Genomic DNA, 18,747 nt, shown 5'->3' with positions numbered 1-18,747 from the left:
TTCAATGGACCAAGAAATGGGTAATAAAAATTAACAATTATCCTAGGTAAACACTGGATCAAAAAATCTGGCCCAGATGAATCAATTTTTATGACAGAATCCAAAGTCAGGGCAGTGGACTGTGAATGATAGTTGGTATTAATACCTACAAATAAATCTTTGAATTCTGTGCATAAAAATACTGATAGCTTGAAGTGTGGTAAGTACGCCAATAAAAGACAAAATGAGTCAACAAGATGAGATTTAATAATAATAAAATAATAGGCAGATGGCCACATACAAAAACAAGTGTAAGTAGATTGAATCGAAAAATCTTGGGACAATTACAACATGTAATAAAAACGTTAGAGAAATACAAAATTTAAATGAAATTAGGTCAATGACATTAATGACCATTGAAGCCTGACAATAATTGAAAAGATATTATTAATGATACCTGAATTGCGAATATAAATTGAGTGCTATAATGAAAAAGTTACTGCTGCAAAATTCAATCTTAATGATTTACAAAAGGAATAGTAATAAATGACAATAAGCTGTAGATAGTGCTCAATAAATAGAATACATTATTATAGGCGGCATAGGCCTTCAGTGAATTAAATGTCAAGTTAGACATCAATTGAACAACTCAAATATGTGAATGTGCTTGCAAGCCAAGCGTAGCTATCAATACAGTGAAATAATTACCAATATAGAATACGTTAATATAGGTGGCATAGGCCTTCATGAATTAAATTTCAAGTTAGACATCAATTGAACAACTCAAATATGGGAATGTGCTTGCAAGCCAAGCGTAGCTATCAATACAGTGAAATAATTACTAATATAAAATACGTTAATATAGGCGGCATGTGCCTTCAGTGAATTGAATGTCAAGATAGACATCAATAGAACAATTAATAGGCGTCAGTGGCCTTAAAATGACACTTAAGAGCTAAGGGTAGCTATTAACAGAATTGAATGTCTTGGTCGACATTAGAACGCTTGTAAAGCCAAGGGTAGCTATCAAATACAATGTAAAGATTGTCAAAGTTGAATACAGGCAACATGGGCCTTCAGTGAATTGAATGTCAAGATAGACATCAATAGAACAATTAATAGGCGTCGGTGGCCTTAAAATAACACTTAAGAGCTAAGGGTAGATATTAAATACAGGCGACATAGGCCTTCAGTGAATTAAATGTCAAGATAGACATCAATTGAACAACTCAAATATGTGAATGTGCTTGCAAGCCAAGCTTAGAATTTGCAATTATTTATGTAATACATGTGTAAATGAAAGTTGATTAAAACGATTTACGTAACCTGAATGAAATTTTGAAGAAGAGATGCAGCCAGGCAGACAGGCAATGAATCCACAGTACCCAACGAACAGGACATCAGCAAGCGACCATGTGATCTGGCCATGCGAAGACAAGAATGGAAGCGTCCAACAGTAGGCAAATCCCCCAGTGGAAATATGAGCAGGAACATGTGGAATTCCAAACGAATAATCCGAATTTCAAGTTGTGGAATTTTTAGATTGATTCCCAAACGGTAGAGATGATGAACTTGAAAGTTTGAGTTTCAAGAGGCGAAACCAATTGTTGAAAGAATGGTGATAAACGCCCACACGAGGTTGTGATCTTGACAAAGTTTATCAGCGTAAATATGTGAAGAAATCGATGAATAATTGAATCACAATTGGAGAATAGAATAAACGAGTTAATTTGAAAGAATAATTCACTTTTTAAAAACATTCCGCAGATCAGATGAATATGGATGAAAAGTTTAGACCGGGAGCGAAAGTGCACTCACCGACTAGAATCCATTGAAAGACAAGCGGCTAGCTAGACGCGCTAGCAACAAAAAAGGAAGGCGGAAATGTCAGCCACATACTTAAAACGTTTACAAACGTTTGGTGAAAAAGTATCAAATATCTAGAAAGTAGGATGCCTAAAGACAAAATAAATTCCAAAAAATCGAATAGTACAAATATTAAAATTGAAATGACAAATAACATGACGAATAATATAGAAAACCAACTTGATTATGGCAGTTCCGTAGAACCGTGACTGTGACGTCACCGGACAGCGCAGACGGAAAATGACGACATGATGTCTACGTAGTAGCGGAACGAGTAACAAGTGGAACCGTTACAATAAATGCTTTGTCAGATTTTACAGCATGTGAAAACGAGTGGTGTGATCCAGAATTCAGATGTTCATGAGTATAATATGCGAAACAGAGCAGATTATCATATAATGGGTCACAATAGTAGGTTATTTGAACAAAAACCAGATTATATTGGTAGGAAATTTTATAACAAGCTACCTCAAATCTTGAAAAGTAATGATGATTTGAAGATTTTCAAAAAACAAATGAAAAAATATTTAGTTGATAGAGCTTTTTATAGTTTTTTTCCTTTTTTTTTTTCTTAATCACATTACTATTGCTATCTAGTCTTGAGACTAATGAGCAAATTTTATCAAACCTAATTTACTAATTGTATATAATATGGACTACAGTGAAACTCTCTTTAGAATTTCTTACTGCTACCTACTAATAATTATTATGTACATCTATTAACTGTACTACTTAAGCTAGATTTCACTCAATCACTGCTCTGCTTTTTCACTAGACACCACTTTCACTGCACACCAATTCAAATGGTTTCCTTCTTTTCAGTCTCCGCACCAACCCTCTGTTGTCTAGCAGCTGGATTGCTTCGACGTTTGTGTGTTGGTGGAGCCGTTCTTCATTACTTTCTGCATACCTTTGAATCTCACAGGATACCATGTTGACTCCCAGGTCCCTATGGATGTCGCTGTTCCGCACATACCAGGGAGCATCAATGATGTTTCGGAGCACCTTGTTCTGGAATCTTTGTATGATGGTGACGTTGCTCTGTTTGGTGCAGCCCCATAGTTGTATTCCATAGGTCCAAACAGGTTTGAAGATCTGCTTGTAGAGGAGCAATTTGTTTGGTATTGAAAGTGATGAGTTTCTTCCAATAAGCCAGTAGAATTTCTTGTATTTTATGTTCAGTTATTCTTTTTTCTTTTTGACATGCTCTTTCCAGCGAAGCTTAGCATCAAGAGTCATACCTAGGTATTTAGCTTGATTTTCATGTGGTATATTAATTCCATTGATGTTGATTGGAAGGTACACAGCTCTCTTGTTGGTGAAGTTAACATGAATCGACTTTTCCTCATTGAGCTTCATTCTCCACTTTTTGGTCCAGTCTTGTATCTTGTTGACAGATCTCTGAAGCTTCGCTGTTGCAATACCAACATCACTGTCTACTGCTAGTGGGGCGGTATCATCTGCGAACGTGGCTGTGGTATTCTCCTCCAAATTAGGGATATCACTAGTGAAGAGAAGATAAAGGACTGGTCCTAAAACACTTCCTTGTGGAACTCCTGCTTTTATCTCTCTTAGATCAGAATATGAATCTTCATATTTGACTCTAAAGTACCTTCCTGTCAAATATGATTGCAATATTTCTGTAAATTGCTTAGGAAGCATTTTCTTCAGTTTATAAAGAAGTCCCTCATGCCATACTTTGTCAAAAGCTTGCCCTATGTCAAGAAAAACTGCTGAACAAACCTTTTTTCTTCCAAGCTCTTCCTATTATATTAACTATCCTATGTACTTGATCAATTGTGGAGTGTTTTTTTCTGAAACCAAATTGATGATTAGGAATTAATTGCTTTTTCTCAATTATTGGCTTGAGTCTACTCAATAATATCCTCTCAAACAACTTTGATAACACAGGTAACAATGAAATTGGTCTGTATGAAGCTACTTCATGTGGTTCTTTTCCTGGCTTGAGTAACATTATAACTTCAGCTACTTTCCAGACTCCTGGTACAAATCTGAGTCTGAATGAAGCATTCAGGATGTTTGTTAGCTTGATGAGTGCTTTCCTTGGTAGATGCTTCAGGACTAAGCCAGTTATCAGGTCAAATCCTGGAGTTTTCTTAGCATTCATAAGTTTTATTTCCTTTCTCACTTCTTCTACTGAGACATTCATTAGTTCTTGATTTTCCTGCATGATGTTACCTTCAATTTCTAGATCTTCTTGAGCTGCAACGTTTGGCTGGAAGACATTCACAAGATGATCAGCAAATGCCTGTGCCTTTTCTTCATTATTCTTGGCCCATTGTCTATTCAGTTTCCTAATAGGGGGAACTTGTTGGATGGGTGACTTTTTATAGTGTACAAGAATTCCATTTAAACCTAAACTAGGTTGAACTACTCAGTGTTAGAATTATTATGTAATAACATGACTTGTCTTATACTCCATGACTGGAGTCTTTAGGACGTAATCTTAAAAAAAAAAAAAAAAAAAAAAAAATCACCATTGGGGTGAATAGGGACAGCAAAAAAAAAATGAAAAAGAGGGTGGATGCAAAAAAAATTGTTTAATCCAAGAGATGCCTATACGAAGAGTAAAAGCCATAAGTGGATCACAAACAGAATAAAATAATTTTTGCATAAGTTATGAGAAAAAAGTGTGAAAAACTGTCCCTATTCACCCCATTCTACGGTATAATCATTTGCTAATAAATTATTTGTCAAGGAAAAATATTTTTCAATGATTGGACAATGAATTTTCATAGTTGATATTGAATATTTTGTGTATAGATAATATCACTATAGTTTCAAAAGACTTCTGCCTTCTGAGTTTTAATATTGAGCACCAATTTTGGTAACCCTTCCTCCTTCATTCTATTTACATGCTGGTACCATTTCTATATACTCTGTGATATTGGCCCATATGAATAAAACCAGAGCAAATGCTCATGAACAAGAGCATGGAGCATAAGGTAGAAGCAAAAGCATTTGCTCTTTTTTATGTGAATAAGCTTTACCTTATACTCTTACCTTATGCTCCTGAACTCTGGAGCAAATGCTCACGTATTTTAAATATTTTTCATCAGCTGATTCGCTTTTGTAGCCTTACTTTATTTTTATAGCTCACGGAAGCGCTAAATATGCAAGTTGTAGGGGGCACCGCTTGTGTTAAGCCCGGTCCAGACGCTTAAGTTTAGCTTCAGTCTTTTCCTCAAGCAAAAGTCGGAGCATGTAAGTCGTTGCGTCTGGACGGTAAAACGGATGGGTCTTCAAGCTCAAGTCGTCAAACTTGAAATGTATCGCCCGGGAATCTTTTCTATCAAACCGTCCGTCTTTTGCCTATCCACCAAAACCTAAATCGCGTGAAAATGGAGATAGAGAAATTGTGATTTCAGATTCAGATTCAGCGCCCTCAAATTAATAAAATGCCTCGCGAGTACTTGAAAATAAGCAAGTTTTTTATCGATTGTATATAACGCCATAACCCTTTTTTGATTCTCATGATACTCTCAGAATTTGATGTTGATATTATGATTTACTATCATGATTTATAATAAGATGTACTATATTGTTGATAAGAGTAATATCTACAAATTTTAATCCATTTACAATCACTGTGTCTCGAGATATGACATGTAAACAAAGCCATTTAGCGATTAACAGTAATATTTTTGTCATTATGCTGTTAAATACAGCATTATCCAGTTGAATCATTGAAAAAATATGATAAATGATTACTCATCTCCGGATATACATCAACCGTATACAATTCAGACGCAATAAACCATAATATGGTTCATTGAGTCTTAATATATATTATATATCAAGCCCAATTTCCATCGGTCATTGACAGAAGTCAAACATCATTGTCAAGGCGATGACAGGCATACCAACCTTGAAATTATGAAAATCATTTCACTCAATACCCTTGTATTGTATAAGTACAATACCCTTGGCTTGTTGCCAATGTTTAATTTATTACCGTATATGACATGCGCAGGGCATACAGTAGGTTTCTATTGCAGTTCCTGGTACTAATGCTTCACTTGGTTTCTATTTCAGATTGTAGTATTCATAAAATTAACTTCTCGATGAGTCAGTGTATACTGAGCTGTCAAGTGTACCGACTATTATCATAAACAATAAATTGTCTGTGGTGAATCAATCTTCTATATAATAAGAGTTTAAGAGAGAGTAGGGTTGTGTTAGTGTGTTCGTTTGTTCGCATCAGAACATGGCAACTTGTGGATTGCATACCGGAAAAACGGGAAAGATTTAGATCTCCAAATTTTGCACATAGATTCTAAAAATATCAATCTCGTGCACCTGGGAGCCCAAATTTTAATTTTCCCTCTAGATTTTTCAGTATTAATGTTTTAAATTCATTAATGATACATTCGATTTCATCAAAAAATCACCAAATCATATGGTCGAAATTAAAAAAGGAACATCTGTTTCTATATTGCTTTCTACCTGAGAAACATATTTAGCCCAGTCAATAAAGGTTTTTTCGATCCGAAAATTGAATAAAATCTGAATCTTTTACCATCGATAGAACCCTCCCAGAGGGTCATTCTCCCAAGAGTCCCAAGAAATCCCCTTGGAGCTTTCCCCCCTAGCCACCCTCGAAGTTGAAAAATGCAGGTAATCACGGAAAATCAATTATCTCTGTACCCATTGATCAAAAAAAGTTCTATTATATGCCATTCGATTCGTTACATTATGGACTACAATATTTGCTGTATTCATTTTCCAATGAAATCAACAGTTTTCTTGATAAAATAATATATATTTAAAAATTTAGGGGGTTTGTGATTTCATTTTTTTGTTTTCTCCGATTAACTTCGAAGTAAGTAATTTTAAAGAACAATGTGACGAATAATTATTGTAGCCACATTCATTGCGAACCCATTGTTGTATATTATTATGTATTAGCGATTCAAGTTAACGCTGTGGAAGGGGAAACAGCCGACGCGGCTGACTCCCTTCAGCATAGTAAACAGAATATTACTGCTGTCTAAATTGCATCTCATTTACACTATGGCGCTCGAAACAATTAATTTTGTCTATTGTTTTGACATGCGCTGTGTATAGATTTTCACTTTTCAACACTGTAAAAAAATATTGCAATTTTCTTGATTTAACCATGCTCATGATAAAAATCAGGATCTCGTTGTTTGCTCACAGAATTTATTATATTAATTTGAAGTGTGCCTTCTCCATACGAGTCAGAGGTAACACAATTTGATAACTCTAGTTTCAGATATTGATGTTTTTCAACGAAGTTTCATGATATATTATGTGTCCGACTTCTTCATCTTATCCTTATTTTGTGAAAAATGAAGATTCAAAATTTCTTCTCATAGCTTTTCTTGTGTTTTATAGCTTCTCATAGCTTTTCATCACTCTTTAAAATCTAAACACTTGATAATGGAATGAATATCATCAGATCACATGAAAAAAAAAATAAAAGGGTGGGCCTACCTGAGATACTATATGATAACACTGTACTCCTGATTAGTTGAAAATTTTCAAGCTGAAAGTAGATTAATTTGTTGCACATTCGGTTCAAATATTAACAAATGTTACCAAATATCATCACATATAGTGAGAACGAATTACTCTGAAGCTTTCCATTCTCACTGAACATGAAGAGGCAATACCAAGCCAAAATTGCAGTTCCGTTCACAATCATTATCAGAGCTTTCAAATTGATGCTATATGTAAAATTAACTATGGATGCTATCCCCCTCTCACAATTTCCCTTTTTATCCTCATCGTGATTAAGAACGAAGTAGTTGATCTCTATAATCACAAACATCAATGTACAGAACCTATAATAAATAGTAAAAATAACCAAATTTCTAGTACTAATGCAACTTTTTCTAGGTACGAATTTCATTAAGGCTCATAAAATGACTTTTTTCCAATCACAGGCAGAAATTCCAATGATCATTATAATAGTAATTTAATGAGAATTGTTTGTATTGTACATTGTTCGACGTAAGATAAGCTACATCTTTAAGTAATCAACGTATTTAGGATTATCATGTTTATGAATGAAAGCGAGACTGTGATAGAAGATTAGTCAAACTGAAATATAAACATTATATACAATGCATATTTCTGATCAACTATGATTACAAATGATAGTATCAAGCCGAAATGAATTGAGCAACTGAATTTCAAAGTTACTATCCACTGTTCAAATCGCACTGTGATTTCCTTTTACTTCCAAATGGATTGAATTGCCTCACTCTTCAACATAACAATTATTGTAAATAAACCAGTGGAATGTGAACGTCATCCAAATAGCATTTGAATTTCAATTTTCAGATCATAAAAAACTAATTCTTGAGAGAATAGTGATGAATTATTGCAAACAGTGCAAGTAGTAACATTGATACAAAGCGATATAATGAAAATCAACATCGATAAATTTGATACTGGACTTATCAAATTTATATTATTTATGAAGCTTATAAAATGTAAAACCAACATTTTAAATTTTCTCTACTGGAGCAAAGCATCGATGGAAAATAAAGAAGAGCCCATTATAAGCACAATATACTTGTGTACTAGAATTCACTTGAACTAACTCATCACTTCAACCCTCCAATGATCACAATGAACTAGAATGGTATAAAAACCATGAAATTGATGATCAGGTACATTTTTCAAATAGCTTCACCCAATTAAATCTGTGAATGCTAAGTCATAAGAAGTCATGTTCAATAGATTTAATTTGGATGCTTCAAATAGAAAATGATCTATTCTTCTGGTGCCCTAATCAAAATCAATTTCAATCAACATTAATCGACATGAAGAAAAGCTTTTGCCAAGCTTGTGTAATGAATGACGAGATGCGAGTGGATGTGTAAAATCGATATGTTAAAAAAATAATATAAGATGATGAATCATCTTTCAATTAATCTTATACGGTAGGGTACTTTGTGGTTAAATGTGAAACACTTTCATGATTTTCCTACCTTTTATGCATGCTTACTCTTCCTTAATTTGTATGTTTGCATGGCTTTCATCTTTAGAATCTACTGAATTTTCATATTGGACTGTCTAAGTAATGTAGATTCAACTAGTGAGAACGGAAGATAAGCTACTTTACAGAGAGAATCATAGAAAGTTTCAACTCAACAAGCCCAATGTATAAATTTTTTTATGCCTCAGCCGTCATAATATATATTTGGCTCAACCGAAGGTTGATTAACCTGGCTTGGAGAATATTAACTGTAGAAAACAGCAAACACTGAACGCTTTGATTTTTCAGGAAATTACCACTGTTAACACTATTGTAATCTATGATTTATCTCAGTTTTTGACATTCATAACTTATGATAAATTTTAGCAAAGAATTATGATCATACACACATACTTTGAATATGTATTATATTATGTAATAGTATGAATATTTTATCGGTTGCAAACAATATCTTTGTCTGTCATAGAATGCATGATTTAGCACATATATAACAACAAAATGATTTTAGAGAATTAAAATGTGAAAAAATTAGTTTCATCGCATGTCAAAACAATAGACAAAATTGATTGTTTCGAGCGCCATAGTGTGAATAAGATGCAGCTTAGAAAGCAGTAGGCCTACTACTGTATTTGACTGTTTACTATTGTTTAATATGGTGAAGAGAGTGAACCACGCCGTACCGCGTCGACTGTTTCCCCTTCCACAGCGTCAAATCGAATCGCAAATAAATAACAATATACATCAATGGATTTGCAATGAATGTAGCTACATTAATTATTTGTCTAATTTTCTTTGGATTATTTGCTTTGAAGTTAATCGGAGAAAACAAAAATCAAATCGAAAAACCCCTAAATTTTACATATATATTATTTTATCAAGGAAACTGTTTGATTTATTGGGGGAATGAATACGACTAATATTCTAGTCCATAATGTAACGAATCGAATGTCATATGATAGATTTTTTTCCAATTAATTTTTACAGAGATAATTGATTTCCAGTTTGCTGTTTACTATGGCTAAGAGAGTCAGCCGCATCGTTCCGCTTCGACTGTTTCCCCTTCCACAGCGTCAAATCGGATCGCAAATACATAACAATATACATCAATGGACTCGCAATGACAGTGACTATATTGATTATTTGGCTCATTTTCCTTTAAAACTACTTGTTTCGAAGTCAATCGAAGAAAACAAAAAATCAAATCACAAACCCCCTGAATTTTTACGTATATATTATTTTATTAAGAAAACTGTTGATTTTATTGGAAAAATGAATATATCTAATATTGTAGTCCATAATGTAACGAATCGAATGGCATATGAAAGAACTGTTTCCGATCAATGATTACAGAGATAATTGATTTCCCGTTTTTACTTGCATTTTTTATGTTTTAGGGGGCTGGGGTGGAAAGCTCCAAGGGGATTTCTTGGGACTTTTAGGAGAATGACCCTCTGGGAGGGTTCTATCGATGGTGTGAAATTCAGCTTTTATTTAATTTTCGGATCGAAACTGCTTTTCTGGACCTTCATTGACTGGGCTAATTTTTGAAACTTTGTTTTCCTGATGCAATGTTTAGGCCTACACGTGGCATGGATTATTAATTTTTCAGCTAGAACAATTTGTGAGACAAAGCGCTAAATAAACGTCCACAGTTTCATCAATGCTGTATCGGCAATATGAAAATGCATACAGTTAATATATGTCTTTGAATGAAGGTGTTGTTATTTACATAAAGAAATTATATTCTTCCATTTTTATTTAATTAAAATTTTAAAATTATTCGAGCCCTGATAGAATGACTGACTCACTGTACAGTCAGTCGAAAATTTTAATATTGGAATGAGGGGTATTTTGGCAAGCTGAGCAAAAAATAAGGTCATATGCACCTTTTCGTTATATCTTCAAATGAGAAATGAGTTTTGTGGGTTGTCAAAACTCCCTCTGAAAGGGAAACTATTCAACTTATTCTATCTTTTGGTAAAATAACAATGATCATCCATCCATGTATCATCTTCTATACTACGAGTATATAATAAAGAAAAGAACTGGATTATAAACGTAGCCTATACAGATGTAAAGTATAGGGAAATTATGTTTGACACATTATCACGTCAGAACTACTGGACTGATTAACTTGAAATTTTGCATATAGATTCTTGCTTAACCGGGGGTGGTTATAGACCAGTTTTAAATTCTTCAAGATTTGATTACATCAAGCTTTCAGTTTGTCAAGTTTTCAAATATTTGTCATGCTTCCAGTTTGTATGGAAGAAGCAGAAGATTTCTCTTAAAAGGGAAATTAGAAGATAGGTATGATTGGGGATCCTTTTCGAATGATAAAAACAGGTTTTCCGTCACACCCAAATTTTTTCCGCCATTTTGAATCCAACTTCTTTTTTTAATTGAAAGGTGGTCATACTGATTTACTTGAAATGCAGCATATAAATTCTTAATCAACCGAGGATTCTTATAGGCCTATTTTGAATTCTTCTAGATTTCATTACGTCATGTTCTAAGAAAGACCCTTGCGAAGCACGGGTTACCTGCTAGTATTAATATATTTTCAGTATTTCATATATCAGTCTTATTATTAGTTATTCCATTTTATTTATCAGTTAGTTGGTTTATAAAGTTATTCTTATCATGTCAGATTTACGCACATACTCACGCTAATTCATTAAACTCTACAAAGCACATCCATTTCTTTGGAAAAAAATCGAAAAAGTATAGTGATTGATTGATTGATTGATTGAGTACTTTATTTATGTAGATTACAATATATACTGGCTTATACACTTATACACTTTTAGCTTACAATACAGCAAAATTATAGATGAATTTACATAATATAGACTAAGAAAATAACTATTGAACTGTATATGATATGAAAAAGCAATTTGTAATATAATAACTATAGATAATAATCATATTGTTATGCATCTACATAAATTGGCGGAGCTTTGGACATATCAATGTCCATTCTTTGGAAGAATATTAAAAATATCCTCCCCACTAACTCTCTACCAAAACGTTAATTTCGTTATTTAAACTAAGGATTTATTTATTGATGGAAATATTGTAAAAGTTTTAATCAATATGAATATTGAAGAGAAAAAAAACAGAAAATTGATAAAGTAAAATAATTATATAGGTAGATAAGATCAAATAATTGATTAATAAAATGAAGTAGGCTGAAAGTAGATCAGAGTTATCAAATTTCAGTAATATACAGCAGTATGCAGTGGATAATTGAAATAACATGAGTTTATATAATATATATATATATATTATATATATATATATAATATATATATATATATATATATACAATTCGTTCTATAACATGGTTTAAAGGTTTATATTGGTGGAATGGGTGAGGGATGGTTGTCATGTGATCGTTCTAGGGCCGGACAGTTTCAGTCATTTGTTCCAAAATATGTTTTTTTAAAGTCAGGTTGAAGCTCGCTCGGCTCTCGATAGACCTGATAGAAACAGGAAGTGTATTCCATGCACGACAGGCACTGACTAAGAAGGATTTTGTGAAAATAGTAGTTCGATGATTGGGTATCCTTAAAGTACTTTCTCCGGTTCTAGTATGTGAAGCATATATCCTCCTACCTTCAGAGACAAATTTGAAATCATCTTTAAAATAGTTTGGATTACCGTATTTCAAGATATCTCTAACAAGCTTGACTATTCGAAAAAGCCTCTGATCGGGAAGCTTCAATGTTGAACTAGCAATGTGGGCTGGGGTGATATGATCATGGCGTTGGAGAGAGTAGACGAAACGTAGACAATAATTTTGGCAACGCTGTAGTTTATCATTCAGAGTGACTTGCATATCGTTAAGAACAGAATTACAATACATTAAATGTGGGAAGATGAGAGATTGAACCAATAATAATTAATGTTTCTAGGGAGGATATCATGCATTTTCTTCAATGCATGCATGGCTGAGAATACCTTTTTACAAGTTTTGTTCACTTGTTCTGACCAGTCAAGAGTATTATTCATAATAATGCCTAAATTTTTAACTGAGCTACAGTAAGGAATGTCATTACCGTCTACACTAATTTTGTGAATCGATTCAAGGTCAATATTGTTTATAAGACGAGAATATCCAATTATAATGGGTTGTGTTTTGATGGGATTAAGCTTAAGGCCATTTTTCTTTGTCCATTCCACTATCGAATTGATATCCTGTTTCATTATTCCAACTGTTTCATTAATTTTTGTTATGGGACAACTCAAATAGATTTGAAGGTCGTCTGCATAAGTATGGAAACTGGAGAATTTGATAATGGAAGAAAGGTCATTAGCATACAAAGTGAAGAGGAGAGGGCCTAAAATTGAACCTTGTGGTACTCCATGCATAACGTTTTTCCAAGTTGACTTTTTGTCACCGACAGATACACATTGTTTCCTACCTAATAGATAGGATTTAAACCAAACTAACGAGTTGTGACTGAAACCAAGAATAGCCAACTTATTCAGAAGGACTGTATGATCAACAGTATCGAATGCTTTAGAAAAATCAAATAGGGTGAGGATGGTGCATTTTCTTTGGTCCATAGCTAACCTTATATCATCAGTGACACGAAGCAGAGCTGTCTCAGTTGAATGGAATTTTCTAAAGCCTGATTGAAAGTTATGAAGCTTTCTATTGTTGTCTAGAAATTTTACAACTTGAGCATGAATGAGTCTTTCTAGCACTTTGGACAATGCAGGTAAAATACTGATTGGTCTAAAATCCTCAACTTTATTGGGTGATGGAACTTTATTTAGAGGGCGAACCACAGCAAACTTCCAGTTTTCAGGGAAAATGCCTTCTTCAAGTGACTTGTTGAAAATGTATGTAATGGTTGGTAAAACAGCAAATAACATCTTCTTGATAAATTTAATAGGAATTTTGTCTACACCCGTAGCATTACTATGAATACGTTGAATTGCTCTGAAAGTGTCTTCTTCTGAGATTGGATGGAAATGAAATTGATCAGTGATTGGTAAATCTAAGTTTGTAACCTGCTCTTCAAGATCATCTATATGATTAGCAATGACAACTTCGTCGCGTTGGTTAGAGTGTGAAACGAAATGGTCATTTATATTATTCAATGGTAAGTCAATTTGTGGATTCGATTTCTGTTTGCCAAGCCCGAATTCTTTTATTCCCTGCCAAAGTGATTTAGAGTCTTGTCTATTGTTTGTCATAAACGAATTCAAGTACCTAATCTTTGAGTTCCGTAATTCCTGTTTAACCCTATTTCTAAGGCTCCTATACTCTATCAAACTGTCCAAGTCAAATGTCTTTTTAAATTTTCTATGTGCTTTGTCTCTACGTCCCATCATCTTAAGTATGTCTTCAGTCATCCACGGTACTCGTCGTTTTCTATTAATCCTCCTTGTCACATAAGGTGCATGTTTGTCATACAAAGTCAAAGTCCAATTCTCGAAAGTCTTGACCATGTCATCAACTGAGGGTAATGCTTCAATTGATGCCATGGAGTCTGAGCCACATCAGTCAGGAAGGCGGCTTCATCAAAGTTTTTGAAGTCTCTATAAGTGATAATTTTCTGTTCTGGCTTGGGTATCTTATGGGAAAGTACACAGTAGATCAAATCATGTCTAGAAATAGCTGGGACTGAGATTTGGCCTGCTTGAACAACCTCATTGGGATCACTAACAATGAGAAGGTCAATGAGTGTGTCTGATTCATTTGTATGATGAGTTGGATCGAGGGGTAAAATAGTCATGTTTAGGCATTGGAAAATTGTAGTCAGTTGAAAGTGGTCAAAGTTACGATTCGTCATGTTCAAGTCGGTGTTCATATCCCCCATAACTAGTATACGGTTATAACAAGGCATAAGAGAAAGCAAGGCATTTTCGAAATCTGTGAAATGACCTATTTTTGGTGGGCGATAACAGATACCAACGAGTAATTTATCATTACTAGATAAGGATAATTCAAGTAGCATAAACTCTGGTCTGGAACAATACTCTTGTTTAGATGTGATTAGAACTTTTGTTTTGATACCATCTTTCACATAAACTGCTACACCCCCACAAGCTTTATTTAATCTATCATTCCGGAAAAGATTATATCCAGGCAATGCAACAAAATTTGATGAAATACTAGGCTTCAAAAATGATTCGGAAATTCCGATTATATTGAAGTCCTGAAAACGGAAGATTGCTCTGAGTTCATCAATGTGGCAACTGAGGGATTGTACGTTGAGGTGAGCAGCCTTGAAAAGTTTTTTGAAAGAGTGGAGCTTATTTGCTAGAAACATACCTGCGTCATTATTACTATTATTGAAATAATCATACCTACTTGAGGGCGAGCGAGCTGACGTGTTAGTGAGAGGCATCATGGAAGCAGCAGACCAATCGTGAACCGACCTCAGAACGACACATGACGGGGAAAATGGGGATGAAACTGATAAAACTTAACCTAAATGAAAAAGTCTCTTGATTCGAGTGCATTCAGTATGCCTTGACAGTTCGGCTCCCTTCACTATTTAAAGCACTAGTTCAAAAATTCATTAAACACAATAAGATGTAGATGTGTGGAGTTTCGGTGATGAATAATCCTAATGGTGAATAAGATGAAGATTGAGGAAGAACTGGTAGTGGGAGATCTGGTCCAAGTGGAGATAGAGCGAGTAGGTATCCAGTAGTGGAAGAATCGGGTCCAAGTGAAGGTAGAGCGAGACGGAATCCAGTAGTGGAAGATCAAGTCCAAGTGGAGACAGAGAGAGATGGAATCCAGTGGTGGAAAATCGAGTCCAAGTGGAGATAGAGAGAGATGAAATCCAGTAGTGGAAGATCGTGTTCATGGTGGAGATAGAGCGAAATGGGATCCAGTAAAAACTGAAAAAGAGAATAATAATCATCATCACAAACAACAATATTCAAGTAATCGTTATAAATATAAGATCAAGAAGAGAAACGAGAAAGAAAAAATAAGAAGTAGAGGAGACGATGGAGAAAGTGCTAGATTATTTTAGATGAGTTTTAAATAGTATTGAACGGTGAAGTGTGAAAAATATTATATAGTATTAGAAGTATAATTAACTATTGGGAGTTGCAATAACGATAAAAGTAGTAAATTGAGAACTGTAATAGTCTAGTGATGAATGTCCAAGATAACGTTAAATGAAACACAGCCCCTATATAAGCATATGAACAGACTACCCACCCCTCTGTTCTATCAATAATTCTTCACACATTAGCTTCTATTGTTCAAGCTGTGGCAACAGTAGAAGATATCATTATATAGAAGAGATTACTATCTTTACCTATAGATTACATCCATATTTATAACGTATGTTAATCATCCAATTTATTTGAAATTCAGCATTTCGAAAATTATTAATTATGGAAATAATTTTGGTAAGAGATGTAATAATTATTAGTAAGAATGGAGATAATGATTCTTCAAGTACCCTCTGGAGTATAGTAGTTGATGCATTGAACATAGTTTTGGGAATTAATATCAAGATAAATTATTAATCAGTATTAACAAATGTGGATCTCCTTAGTTTGAAATAATTGCCTCATATATAATCATAAATAGCAGTGGAAAGATTCATTTATAGAACAGAAAGCCAGCTCATGAAAAATGCCAAGGTATAACTACTGTGAAATGTATTAATACGAATTTCCTATTATTGTAGTGAAGGGCACCTTAGTCATCGAATCCTGAAATGATTCAATTTACCTTTATTTTTTGAAGGTCGGTCATCCTCTCGACTGTGTGGACCCTCTTGGATCCTCCCTCGCCGATAGAGATCTTGATCCCCCTGTCCGATGACCAGACATTCCTATGCCCATGACAGTCGGCCGCAGCGTTGAGGATCTTGAGACGCTCCGCAGTCAGATCCTCGCGAATGGTGACGCCGGAACCCTTCAGCTTCCTCTTAGCGTCGAAGATCATCTTCCTGGTCCGGTAGCTGCACAGTCGAACTATGATGGGTCGGTCCTTGGGTTTAGCTTGCCCTTGTTGAGGTGGTTGACGCCTTCCAACGCGATGCGAGCGGTTGACATCCGCCAGAGTCACGGGCACGTTCAGCTTCTTGTTGAAGACATCGAGAGCCAGCAGGTCCGTGTCTTCTTTGTCGCTCTCTGGGATCCCAAAAATACGTATGGAATGTCGGCGCCCATATTGCTCGAGGTCGTCGACCTTCAGGTGACAAGACACCTCCAGCTCAAGAATTCTATCGTGCAGCTGTTTGTTCTCCTCCTTCAATGCCTGAAGTTCCTCGAAGATAGACTTCACAGCCATTGATACAGCACTGTGGACAGACTCTTCGATTTGCTGTCGAATAATGAGGAGGGTCTCTTCGGACAATGCTCCGGAAATAGCTGGCTTCTGAGCATTGACCTCATTCTTCGGTGTGCCTCTGTTCGGTCGACCCATCATGTACCGTTAGGTGGATTTACACTTTTATAGGCGAGAAGGTGAACTGAAGAATTAGGAATGTTTTTTCAAGATAAATAAAGAGAGTGTGAGTTAATCAAAAATATAATTTCACTATTGAATTTAGCTCGAGAAACTGAATAACTAGATGTATAATTTGAAGTGAATTGAACTGTATAACCCTACGAAATATCTGTTAGAAGACGGAGCCGAACTGACACACGTTTACTCACTCGACATAACCGACCAGGGGTCTAGTGATAGAGATAAAAAGAGAAACGCCTATGACATACTAGTGAATAAATTCAAGGAGATTGACACCACTGCTACAAGGGACTTTGTAGCAAGAAAAATAAACCCTATGCGTATAATCTATCGAAAAGAATTGATGAAAATTGTGAAATATCAACGCAGTGGAGATGTGGTAAATAGGAAAACGGACGACATAAGACGGATGCGTGTTTGTAATACTGTTGGTATTACAAACCAACTTGCGTCTGCTCTGTTTTCTATTTATGAATAGAGTTTTATGTTAGTTGAGTTGTTAAGTTTAGAATTTTGAAATAATAGCGTAAAAAATGTCAACTCTATAATAATCTCCAGCATATTCTTATAATATCAATAGCATTCTTATGATCGTCTACACTCTCATCTTCTTAAATGCCTATTTCCTATTTTGTGATGGCTATCTTTATATCAGGTAGCTTTTTTTTGTATTCATTCTTCTGTAGGAGTAATGGTGATATACCAATGGTCATATCATGGTTGAATCTAGAAAGAGTTTTATAGTTCTCAACTATTGGTTGTGATCGTATCTGGTATAGTTTCCTCTTCCTCATACGAATTAGTTGAGTTATTTTACTATGAGCAAAAGGTGATAAGCTGCTCTAGACTACTTATCTTTTTGAAGAATTTGCTTAAAAAGTTGAGCAAATGCTCTAGTTTATTCATACAATTTTGAGTATAAGCTTCTACTTTTGAGCAAATGCTCAAACTATTTTTTGATGAGCATGAGCAAAAGGTTTTGCTCACGTTTATTCATAGAAAATGAAGCAAATACTCAACATTATTCATATGGCCCAATGTTTCGTTCATAGAGAAGACGTGTAATAGTTGTTTCCTTATCTTAGTATTCCTGAAACGATGTTTTCTCCTTCAACCATGTTCTACTGTTCTACGGAGAAACTGGACGTTATTTATATTTGTCCTATTACCATAGCTACGGTAAGAAAAGTATTGCTTTCCAAAAAAAATTGAGGTACACCAATTTCTAGATTTCTATACGTTTCAAGTGGGGATGTCAATCCCGGGACTGATTTCCAATCCCGGTATTTCGGGATTATCCAATATCAATCCCGGGATCCCGGGACTGATCCCGGGATTGGCAAAAATCAGTTTCATGTATTTTTAACCAATTTTTCCTCCTCAATTACATGTTCAATAACAATACATGTTCAGTAACAGTGTGTGGAGATGAAAAAGGGCCTATTAAAGA

At 34.7% G+C, this 18,747-nt stretch overlaps 1 protein-coding gene across 2 annotated transcripts in view; it reads left to right on the top strand.

Annotated features, from left to right (window-relative positions):
- The window catches only part of LOC111053501, a 191,262-nt gene that overhangs the window by 63,103 nt on the left and 109,412 nt on the right, over positions 1-18,747 (top strand). The window lies entirely within an intron of this gene.

This window comes from Nilaparvata lugens, chromosome 9 (genome assembly GCF_014356525.2).
Source record: "Nilaparvata lugens isolate BPH chromosome 9, ASM1435652v1, whole genome shotgun sequence".
In the NCBI taxonomy this organism is placed as follows: domain Eukaryota; kingdom Metazoa; phylum Arthropoda; class Insecta; order Hemiptera; family Delphacidae; genus Nilaparvata; species Nilaparvata lugens.
Note: the sequence above shows the minus strand (reverse complement) of the source record. Positions and strands in the feature narration are given on the sequence as shown.